The 12,145-nt window shown below is 37.3% G+C and overlaps 1 non-coding gene across 1 annotated transcript; it reads left to right on the forward strand.

Moving 5' to 3' along the window:
• Positions 1-5,889: 5,889 nt before the first annotated feature.
• On the forward strand, positions 5,890-5,995 carry LOC111760585 (U6 spliceosomal RNA). Its single transcript, XR_002794235.1, has one exon. It is a non-coding gene; the product is annotated as a U6 spliceosomal RNA (small nuclear RNA).
• Positions 5,996-12,145: the final 6,150 nt, after the last annotated feature.

Genomic DNA, 12,145 nt, shown 5'->3' on the forward strand with positions numbered 1-12,145 from the left:
AATAAATAAAATACCATTTTCACATTCACTAGAATGGACTAATGGTAACAGTACAACTATAAAGATGTGCTTTCATCACTTGTAACAAATGTACCACACCAATGAAAGGGTGGTATATGGGAATCCTGTATTTTCTGAATGACTTTTCTATAAACCCATGTAGCAGTTTGAAATTATTTTATGAGTCCCAAAAAGAGAAATATTATGTTTGTAAATAAATCTATTCCTCTGGGTGTGATAGCCTTTAAAACAGAAAAAAACAAAAAACGACTTTATTTTTAAAGAGGTTTTAGACACAGAAAAGTTATATGTGAAGTATGAGGGATTCCCATGTACTCCCTCCCTCTTCCACACCATTCCTTATTTTTTAAAAAGGTAACAGTACAATTTATTATGTTGTATCTGTAAAAACACACTAATTTAAAAATGCACATTTAAAAAATGACTCACTTGAAGTAAAGACTAACCTACCTACAGCAATAATAAAAAAAAATAAAACTATCATTGTGACATTTATAGTACTTCAACATCTAGCAAATACAGAAGGAGGCAACTACCATTGTTACAACTTCTTTAAAGACAAAAACTTAAGCACAAACAAATCAGAATTAAGAGAAACTTCAGAATGTTCACATTTCCATGCATTTCTGGATGAACTTTCAAAGATACCACATATAACAAAACTACAACTCTGAGTCAAAATTAATATTAAAAACCTTTAATTGTTGTGACAAGCTTACTCTACAGAAGCAAGGAAAACAGAGTGAAAAGTAACAGCAGGATATCTCTAGGAGAGAAAGCAATCAGTTATTTCCTTTATCATAAAACAAGACAATGAGTCAACATTTTAGTAATACTGACCAAGTTATTTACTATTCAAGAATTTGTTTTCAAGTTGTGTTTTTAAAATGTGTTCATCCATATACTTGGATTAAATTAAATTTATACATCAAAAACATTTTGTTCAGAATTCTAATCTTAAGCATAAACCATAACTTATTAAAGCATAGTCCAAACACTATACAATAATGCTACCACTGGGAAGCAGACTTGGCCCAGTGGTTAGGGCATCCGTCTACCACATGGGAGGTCCGCAGTTCAAACCGGGGGCCTCCTTGACCCGTGTGGAGCTGGCCCATGCGCAGTGCTGATGCGCACAAGGAGTGCCCTGCCACGCAGGGGTGTCCCCGGTGTAGGGGAGCCTCACGCGCAAGGACTGCACCCGTAAGGAGAGCTGCCCAGCGTGAAAGAAAGTGCAGCCTGCCCAGGAATGGCGCCGCCCACACTTCCCGTGCCGCTGACGACAACAGAAGCGGACAAAGAAACAAGACGCAGCAAATAGACACAGAGAACAGACAACAGGGGGAGGAGGGGGGGATTAAATAAATAAATAAATCTTTTAAAAAAAAAAGGGTTGTGAAGTTTTCAGTCATTATTTCCTCAATTATTCTCTACCCCTTTTTCATTCTCTTCTTCTGGGACACCAATAATGTGAATGTTTGTGCATTTTGTGTTGTCATTCAATTCCCTGAGACACTGTTCTATTTTTTCCATTCTCTTCTCTCTCTGTTCTCCTGTCTTTTCCAGTTCAGATGTTCTGCCTTTGAAACTACTAATTCTGTCTTCAAGCAATTCATATCTGTTCTTATACACCTCTAATGATGTTTTTAACTTTATCCATCATGTCTTTTATTCCTATAAGGTCTGTTTCTTTTCTCTGCAGGCTTTCAAATTGTTCTTTATATTCTCCCAGTATCTTCTTAATATCCTTTATTTATTTTCTTTTAATTCTTTGAAGTTATTTAGGAGAGCTCTGTGATTATCATGGATTAATTATATTCTTTTTTTAAAGATTTATTTTACTTATTTCTACCCCCCTCCCTGTTTCCCCCGTTATCTGCTCTCTGTGCCCATTCACTGTGTGTTCTTCTGTGTCTCCTTGTATTCTTATTAGGTGGCTCCAGGAACCGATCCTGGGACCGTCCGGAGTGGGAAAGCGGTGATTACTCTCTTGTACCACCTCAACTCCCTGTTCTGCTACCTCTTATTTTCTCTCCTCTGTGTCTCTTGTTGCATCATCTTGCCATGCCAGCTCTCTGCATTGGCTGGCACTCCTGCACGGGGTGGCATTCCAGCGTGGGCTGGTGCTCTGCATGGGCCAGCTTGTTGCATGGGCCAGCTCACCCTCACCAGGAGGCCCTGGGAATCGAACCCTGGACCTCCTATATGGTAGATGGGAGCCCAGTTGAGACAGAGAGACATGTTTGATTCTGCCATGTTGAGAGAAAGGACTCCAGTTTCTCCCAGAGTTGAAATGCAAGGAGAGAAACCTTAAGAGACAAGCCTTATGCCAGGTGAGAGAGGACTAGGATTGCTTAAGCACAAAGCCCCCAAGAGGCTGGGGCCATCAAGCAGTTCAAGAAGAGATATATGCCTTATTCCTGACAGCTTGCAGCTGAAGTTGGGAAGAAAGCAGAGCTACTGAGTCTGAGAGAGGAAGCCCAGCAGGGAAGGCAGACACCAGGTAGAGACTGCCGCCATCTTGCTTCAACACTTGGGTAGCAGCTGACTTTGGAGAGAAAGCATCTCTCATATGCCTTGAGGTAGACTTTTCACAGCCTTGGAACCATAAGCTTTTACCCCAAATAAGCTTTTACCCCTCTGGGTTCAGCTCCTTTCTTTTCTCCACAAGGTCAGCTGTAGACTATGAGACTCCTTAGGCTTTGCCTCTCTCCACAAGGTTAGCAATAGACTATCAGGAAAATGACTCTGTCTCTTTCCCCAGGGCTCCAGCTTAAGACTTGAGCATCAAACTCCAACATCAAAACTCCAACATTAAGAACCCTCAACTCTGTCCTTTGCTATGTCATACCCACCAAGGGGTGGGGACTCAATACCCTAATGATGTGGCCCAATCAAAGCCCTAATCATAATCATGCCCAGGTACAGACCAGATTACAAACATAATCCAATACCTATTTTTGGAATTCATACCCATATCAAACTGCTACAACTTCCTTCTTTTCCCAAGCACTTTTAAAAATATATATATTTTTATATTAGAGAAGTTGTGAGCTTGCAAAACAATCATACGTAATGTGCAGAATGCCCTCTCTCACCCCTCCACCAGTGCCTTACATTGTTGTGGAACATTTGTTACAGATTATGAAAGATCATCACCAGACTATTACCACTAACTGGTCCGTAGCATACATTTAGTATATTTTTTCCATACAAAGGCCAGGTTTGTTGTTGTTTTTTTTTCAAAGAGCTGCTGCCTGGCCCTCTCATTCTTCAGATTACTTGCTCTGGGATCCCAGTCACCATATCTGAGAAAGCTGAGACCACATGGAGAGGTCCCACGTGGTGTTTTCAGTCTTTTCCCCAGCTAGACCTTCAGCTTAAAGCCAGCATCAACTGCTGGACACATGAAGAAATGAGCCTTAAGGATTCCAGCCCCTAACCTGCTACTTTTCCAGGTGAAGCTTTTCATATTATGGTGCAGAGATAAACTCTTTCCTGTCTGAACTCCTGACCCAAAGAAACCATGAGCAATAATAATTACTGTTGTGTTGTAACTAGTTTTTTGTTGTTGTTGCTGTAACATATATGCAACATAATTTCCCATTTTAACCACTTTCAAGTACATAGTTCAGTGGTATTAATTACAGTCACAATGTTGTGCTACCATCACCACCACCTATTACACCAAAACTTTTCCATCACTCCAAACTTAGTAATTAAGTTTTAGAGTAATTTATTATACAGGAAGAGAAAATTAATATAATAAGCATCCTTCAGATTATGATTTGGTTTCTTCTGCAGGTTTACCTACAGGAGAGAATCATTAGAATCTTCTAGTAAAGTATATAAGGGGAATAGTTTCTCATTATAAATTAATAAAATAGCATTTATTACTGTATCTTGAGTTTGGTTAATTTAAATTTGTATTGTGTATGATAAAAAGAAATCATTTATATGACTCCATAAGGCCAAGGAGTTGACTCAGACACTGGAAAATTCGCCAAGAACACCACACTTCTAGGGAAACAGTTTACTAGTTTATTCTCTAGTGAGTATGAACTAAGATCCCCCTGTGGGTTTTCATTTTCCATGACATGTCTGTATTCAGATATATTTTGTACAAAGTTTAAAAAAAAAAACTGAACTTGTCTCAAAGACCTCTTGATTTAGTGGAACAGAACCTTCCATAAACTGACACCAAAGAGTACCATGTAAAACTTCTCTGCAATATTTTCCAAAAAATTCTAGTTTACTTCAAAAAATTCTTTAAAAGTTTTGTTACATAAAAAAGTTAAAGATGACCTCTATATAGTACTATGTAGGTATTATTGTTTCTCAAATATTTTATTAACTTTAGGGTTCTTGTGACTCGATCTTTACAGAAAAAAATCACAATTAGAAAGTGCTATCACTAAAAACCTATCAAACTGCCTACCTTCATTTCTTTTTTGTGTGTGAGTTTATCTTTTTAAATATATTTTTTATTTTTTAAAAAGATACTTAGATTACACAAAATGTTAACACACAGAAAATAAGGGATTCCCATATGCCCCACTCCCCACACCTCCCACCCTTCCCCACATTAACAGCTTCTTTCATTAGTATGGCACATTCATTGCAATTAATGACCACATTTGGAGCACTGCCACCGAGCATGGATTATAGTTTATATTCCTACATTCATTTCTACCTACTACCCTTGAGAACTTGACCAAGTTGCTTAACCTCTCACTGCACCTGTACCTACTGCATATATTAGTATGAGTTATATGTAAGGTTTCTGCATTTCATATTGTTTCTGAGATCATGTCATGCAGATGCATGATTCTAGTTCACTGTTTTTTTAATGAACTAGATAACATATGTTAGTGCTTGGAATAATATCTGGAATGTAGAAAGAGCTACATAAATGATTTAGAGAGGATGCTTTATGGGTTTCTGGTGAGCTGGTAATATTCTATTTCTTGATAAAGATATTAGTTAGATAGATGTTCACTTTGTAGTAATTCATTGAGCTATATACCTAGGGGTTCAGTACTTTTCCATACATATGGTTTAAGCTTTAATAAAAGTCAAAAACAAAAAACAAAATCTTATAAAAAAAACATAAATTTCAATAAGTTTGATAGATGTATTCATTTTCAATTGCTGCTGTAACAATTAGTATAACTTGATGGCTCAACAGAGCATAAATTCATTATCCTATAGTTCTAGAGGTCAGAAGTCTGAAATGAGCCTCATGGGTTAAAATCAAGTTTTCAGCAGTGCTGTATTCCTTATGTATTTTCTTGCTTTTTACCACGTTCAGAGGCTGTCCATCAAATCCAGCAATGGCTAGTTGACTCTTTCTCATAATGGATCACTCTGACATTCTTCTACCTCGCTCTTCCTTATTTAAGGAAACTTGTGATTACATTGGGCCCTCCCAGATAGCCCAGGAAAATCTCCTTATCTTAGAGACAGTTGATTAGCAACCTTAATTCTATCTGCCTCTTTAATCTCTCTTTGCCATGTAAGGTAACTTAACCATAGGTTCAATGGATTAGAACATGAACATCTTTTGGAGGCTATTATTCTGCAGACCAAAATAGATCATTTTATAAGTATAAATTACATCCTTAAATGCTTAAAGAATATGTATAATTTAAAAATATAAAATAGATAATTTACTTTAGCAACAAACTTTAAGTAGGAATAAATCTAGCAAAAGCATGTAAGATTTCTATGAGCAAAATAACAAAACTTATGAAATATATGAAGGACATAAATAAGGGAAGATATACCATATTCATGGATGAAAAACCTCAACATCTCCCCCAATGAATCTATAAATACAATGCAATTTATATCAAATTCCCAACAGGGGTGCTAGCATTGGTAGCATGTATATTAAAATTTGAACAAGACAGAGAAGATTACATGATCCTTGAGCAAGGATGACATGCAAATTCATGAAACATTCCATATGTTTGTTACCAGGTAGGGAATGGGGAATTAATGCTTAATTTGTATGTAATTTCTATTTGGGGTGAGGAAAAGTTTTAGTAATGGATGGTGATGATGGGACTACAATATTGTCAATGTAGTTAATACCACTGAATTTATATTTTAATGTGGTTAAAAGGGGAAACTTTAGGTTATATATATATATATTAGGGAATATAAATTTTAAAAAACCATAAAACCATACAAAGAAAAAGTGAACCCTAATGTAAACTATGAACTATAAATAATACCATAATTATAATATTAATAATATTGCTTCATCCTTTGCAACAAAGGTACCACACTGATGCAAAGAATCTGTATTAGCCAAAGGGGTGCTGATACAAAGTACCACAAATCTGCTGGCTTTTACAAAGGGTGTTTGTTTGGGGTAAAAGCTTATAGTTACAAAGCTGTGGAGAGTCCAAATCAAGGTACCATAAGAGGTATTTTCTCACCAAATTCTGTTGCCATGTGTTGAAGCAAGAGTTGCCAATCTCTGTAAAGATTCAACCTTCCTTTTTCTCTTAAGTCTCCGTGGACCCAACTTCTTCTGATCTCAGCTGTGGGCTGGAGGGCTCGTTTCTTTCTGGGCTTTCTCAGCTGCTCAGGGCTCTGGTCTCTTCAGCTGCAAACACTCAGGTGAAAGGCTCAGCTCTCTCCTGGGCCCCAGGATCAAGGTTCTCTCCTCTGCCATGTCTATGGCGCTCCCTCTATTCCTGTGTCTCTTCTTCTGTGTGAGTTTCCATTTATACAGCCCACCAAGGGGGCAAAGACTCAACCCTGAGTCACCCTAAAGATGTGGTTGGATCAAAGCCCTAATCTTGATTGAACCTAGTAAATGTAAAACCTTTGAATTTAATATAATCAAAGGGTATCACACCCAGAGGAATAGACTGGTTTACAAACATAATACTTATCTTTTGGGGGGTTCATAAAGAATCTCAAACTGCCACAGCATCAATAATAGGGAAAACTGTAGGAACGCTATATTTTATGCATGGTTTTTCTGTAAGCCTATAACTTCTCTAATTGGGGTGGGGGAAGGAAGGAAGGAAGCAAGGTAGGGAGAGAAGAAGGAAAATTCCCAACAGGGTGTTTTGGTGGAACTTGAAATTATGGCCCTAAATAGCTTGTATTAGAGAGGAAAAAAAGGTCTAAAACCAATGATCCAATAGCCCACCTTAAGAATCTAGAAGAACAGCAGCAAATTAAGAGTAAGCAGAAAGGGAAGTGGATGTGGCTCAACCAGTTGAGTGCCTGCCTACCACACAGGAAGTCCTAGGTTTGGGTTCCAGTGCCTCCTAAAGAAGAGGCATGAGCCACAGCAGCCTCAATGAGCTAGCGCCTCTCACACCACAATGAGCTAGATGCCACAAGTCAGCAGACACCGCAGCCCATTAAGAGTGGATGTGACTCAGGCCATTGGGCATTCACCTGCCATGTGAGAGGTCCCAAGTTCAGTTCCCAGTACCTACTGGAGAAGGTGAGCAAACAATTAGCAGATAGATAAGAGAATCATCTGGGAGAGGGAGTATAAATTTTAAAATAATAATAAAGTAAATAAATAAACCTTTAAAAAAGCAGAAGAAAAATAACAAAGAGTAGATACAAATGAAAACTGACAAAGCAGCAGAGAAAATTAATGAAAGCAAAAGTTGGTTGTATGCCAGGACGTGGCATTGTATGGGAAATCTGCACATCTGTATGATTGTTTTGCAAGTTCACAATACCTGTAGCAAAAATATATTTTTAAAAAATAGTATGGGTTGGGAAAAAAATACACCAAATATAAGATAAGGACTACAGTTGGTAGAAATATTTTGATGATGCTCTTGCGTAGTTTGTGACAGGTGTTTCACAACAATGCAAAGAGTTGGTGGAGGGGTGGTGTGTGAGACCCCTGTGTGATGTTGTGTATGTTAATTTTGTAGGTTCGCAATCTTTACTATACACTTATCGTTTATGTGTGTTCATGTATGAGTGATACACTTCAATAAAAAATAAAAAATTTTTAAAAATCCAAAAAAAAGTTGGTTGTATGAAAAGACTAATAAAATGTATAAACCCCTCACTACTCATCAAGAAAACACAAAATCACAAATAACACAAATTTTAATAGTAGTATCACAGCAAATCCTATAGTCATTAAAAGTATAACGGGGAAACGGACTTGGCCCAGTGGTTAGGGCATCCGTCTACCACATGGGAGGTCCGCAGTTCAAACCCCGGGCCTCCTTGACCCGTGTGGAGCTGGCCCATGCGCAGTGCTGATGCGCGCAAGGAGTGCCCTGCCACGCAAGGGTGTCCCCCGCGTAGGGGAGCCCCACGTGCAAGGAGTGCACCCGTAAGGAGAGCTGCCCAGCGTGAAAGAAAGTGCAGTCTGCCCAGGAATGGCGCCGCCCACACTTCCCTTGCTGCTGACGACAACAGAAGCGGACAAAGAAGAAACAAGACGCAGCAAATAGACACAGAGAACAGACAACTGGGGGAGGGGGGGAATTAAATAAATAAATAAATCTTTAAAAAAAAAGTATAAGAGAATATTATTAATAACGTTATCCCAATAAATGTGAAAATTTAGATGAAATGGACAAATTCTTTGAAAGACAAAAACTACCAAAATTGACAAAAGAAGAAATAGAAAATGGTCTCATATTTATTAAAAAAAATTGAACTGGTCCTTCCCACAGGCCCTTTCCCATTCCCCCTTTAAATATTTTTTGGCTTTCTTCTAATCCTTTGCAAAAGAGATATTACACAAGCTCATTTGGGGTGGACAGCCCAAGCAGGGAAGGCAAAGGGAAACAGGGTCAGGACCCACAGATGACGGTAAAAAAGGCAGGCCCAAATGAGGATTTGGGCTCACACTAAAGGAAAAGGTAGGAGCTAGGTAAGCAAGTAAACCTCAAATTCAGATGTATGTGAGAGACTGGTGTCAGAGCAGGCAGCAAGGACAGAGGAGGGGTCAGGGCTAATAAAATCAATTTAGCAAGATCACAGGATACAACAAGGTCAACATATAAAAAATCAACTTCATCTTACAAGAAAATAAAATCAAAATACCATTTACAAAAGCATCAAAAAACATAATACTTATAATATTTTAGTAGGCGTGCAAGTCCTCATCACTGGAAACTACAAGCCATTGTGAGAGAAATTAAAGACTTAAATTAATGGAGAAATGTTCATGGAAGAACTCAAATGTTCATCAGTAGGTAACAGGATAAACAAATTGTAATATATCCATTCAGTGAATTTAGCCTAATAAGAAAGGAACAACCAAAACACTGAGCAACATTGACAAATCTCAAAGTGAGTAAATCAAGACAAAAAAAGAGTATATAATGTACAATTCTAATCTAAAGTAACAGAAAGCAGAACAGTATTTGCTTGGAGCTGGGCATATTGGGGCTGAGAGAGGGGTGAGGATGTGGGTGGAGGGAGGACTGACTGTGAAGGGGCACAGGGAACTTTTTGGGTTGATAGAATGTGTATCTTGATTATGGCACTGGCTATATAGGTGTATAAACAGTGTCAAAAATCAAAATGCACACTTAAATTAAAGGTGCATTTCATTGTATATAAATTATACTTCAATAGCAGCAACTTTATAAAAATAAAATATTAACTTAAAATACAATTTGACAGATAATATTAAAGAAATACCTTCAAATTCATATTAGTTGAAAAATAGGAAAGTTTTCTTTTTTTTTTATTAGAAAGTACTACTCTAACTAGGTGCTCTGACATATGGCTTTAAGAGATGTTCCAGAAAGCGAGTGCAGAGTTACAGACGGGAAGAAGTCATGAAGAAAAAAATCTTCAAGAAAATTTCTTAGGACTGAATGAAAGGGCACATTGAGTGTCCAGCCCTCTGACTGAAGAAAAGACACATCTACATCAAGGCATATCAACAATGGTTTTCTTATAAATGTTTAACAACCAGCTCTACAGGGAAGGGAAGGAGTCATGATTTTTAAGGTTCACTGAAGCCAAGGTACAAAGAACTCAAGCTTAGCCCATTTTGAGTCACCAAGATGATATTACTGAACTCAGGGTCAGAAAGAGAGATGTACAATCAACTCATAGAAGCTGACATCAGCATACCACTGCATATTAGTGTGAAATTTCAAAACACCAAGGACAGTATGGTATGTGACTATATCTCAACAAAATTGCTTTAGGGGAGCATATGTAGTTCAAATGGTTGAGTACCTGCTTCCCAGGTATGAGGTCCTGGGTTCAATCTCTGGTACCTCCTAAAAACAAACAAACATAAAATCCAACTCTCATTGGGGAGCAGACGTAGGTCCCAGATTCAATCCCCAGAACCTCCCCCTACCCAGAAAAAAACAAGGACCAAGGACTAATAAAATATCCAGAATGCTTAGAAAAAAAAACAGGCAGTTCATGTACAAAAAATTAGGAATCAAATGGCATTGATTTTAACAAAACACACACATACACACACACAAAACAGCAACATTAAACACTTGAAAACAATGGAATAACAACTTCAAAATCCTAAAGCAAGAAAATGACATTCAACTTAGAATTCCATACCCAGCCAAACTATTTATCAGGTATAAAAGTAAATAAGCAACTTTTTGAATATATGGGTGATTCTCAAAAAATTTTATTCCCCCAAACCTTTCTTAGGAAGGTACTAGACCATGTGCTCTATCCAAACAAGGAAATAAACCTCTAGACCATCCAGCAACAAATCCTCTTTTAAGGCAACTCTCTTATAATTCCTGTGAAGCTTTTCTTCTCCCTGCAATCCCCCAGTTGTAGTGACATCAACCTGCGTGTGCCTCCACTGCACCCTCTATCGTAGTCTTGGTCCATCATAACCATTGCACACCCACTGTACCTGTCAGGCACTGTATTTAATGCCAGGGAGTCTAAGAGTAAGAGAACTTGAAGGAAGTTCAGGAAGATGAGAACACCATGGCTCTCCCTGGGGGCTCTACTGCCCCCTAGCAGCCCTTTCAGTAAAGTCAGGGCATACACATACACATGCGTGCACACACACACATACATGTATACTACTTATAATTATTTGCGCTTTCGACCTAACTATTTTACATACAAGCTGAAGTATTTTGGGCACTTTTTACATTTATCAGTACTTGTACAAAAGATGAAGAATAGCTATCATTGGTCAACCATGTGTTTTCTGTGTATCAATAAACATAGTCCAACATGTCCAAAAGAAATCTGGAAACATAGAGAAAATTGTATATTCGTTGTATTTTTTTTTCCAGATTAACTATTGGACCCATCGCTTTAAACTTAGAAGTATTTTGAGTCTGAGGAAAAACATAATGAGCATAGTGTTTGAAAATGTAACTACACAGGCCATCTTGTTTCCCAACTATCTAGATCCTATATAACATTTCAAGTACCCGAAAAAGGTTTCCTTGCACCTCTTTATTCTCAATGTTCTTTTCCACCAAAGGTAACCACTGTTCCGACCTATATCATCATGATTTGTTTTGTGTCTTCTTGAATTTCATATAAAAGGAATCATGCAGTATGTATATATGCCTTTATCCTTTTTAGATCAATGTTATTTCTGTGAGATATCCATCTTTTGAAAGTATCAGTTCTTTTTTGTTCTTGTGTAGTATTTCATTATGTCTATAGACAATTTGTCCTATTCTTCTGTTGATTGTCATTTGGATTGTTTCCAGGTTTTGAATATTATGAATAAAGCTACCATGAACATTCTTATACCTCTTTTTTTTACATTCATTTCTTAAGGAAATATATCTAGAAATAGAATTGTTGGGTCATATGCTAGGGATATGTTTAACTTTCATATAGATATTACTAAAAAATTTTCCAAAGTGGTTATATCAGTATACACTTCCACCAGAAGGTGTGAAAGTCCCAGGTGATTTACATTCTCACCAACATTTGCTACTGTTAATGTACTATGTAATATTCAGGGAATGAAAACCAAAAATTTAATAAATGATAACTCATCTTTAGATAGTTTTGAAATTTTAAATGGGGATTTTCTTAAACTACAAAAATAATATAAATCACATTAAAATAAAAGGGAATTATAGTATTTATAAGCAAACATACATATTTTAAAATGAACTCTCACTAAGAATTTGTTTCT

Source organism: Dasypus novemcinctus, chromosome 13 (genome assembly GCF_030445035.2).
Source record: "Dasypus novemcinctus isolate mDasNov1 chromosome 13, mDasNov1.1.hap2, whole genome shotgun sequence".
In the NCBI taxonomy this organism is placed as follows: domain Eukaryota; kingdom Metazoa; phylum Chordata; class Mammalia; order Cingulata; family Dasypodidae; genus Dasypus; species Dasypus novemcinctus.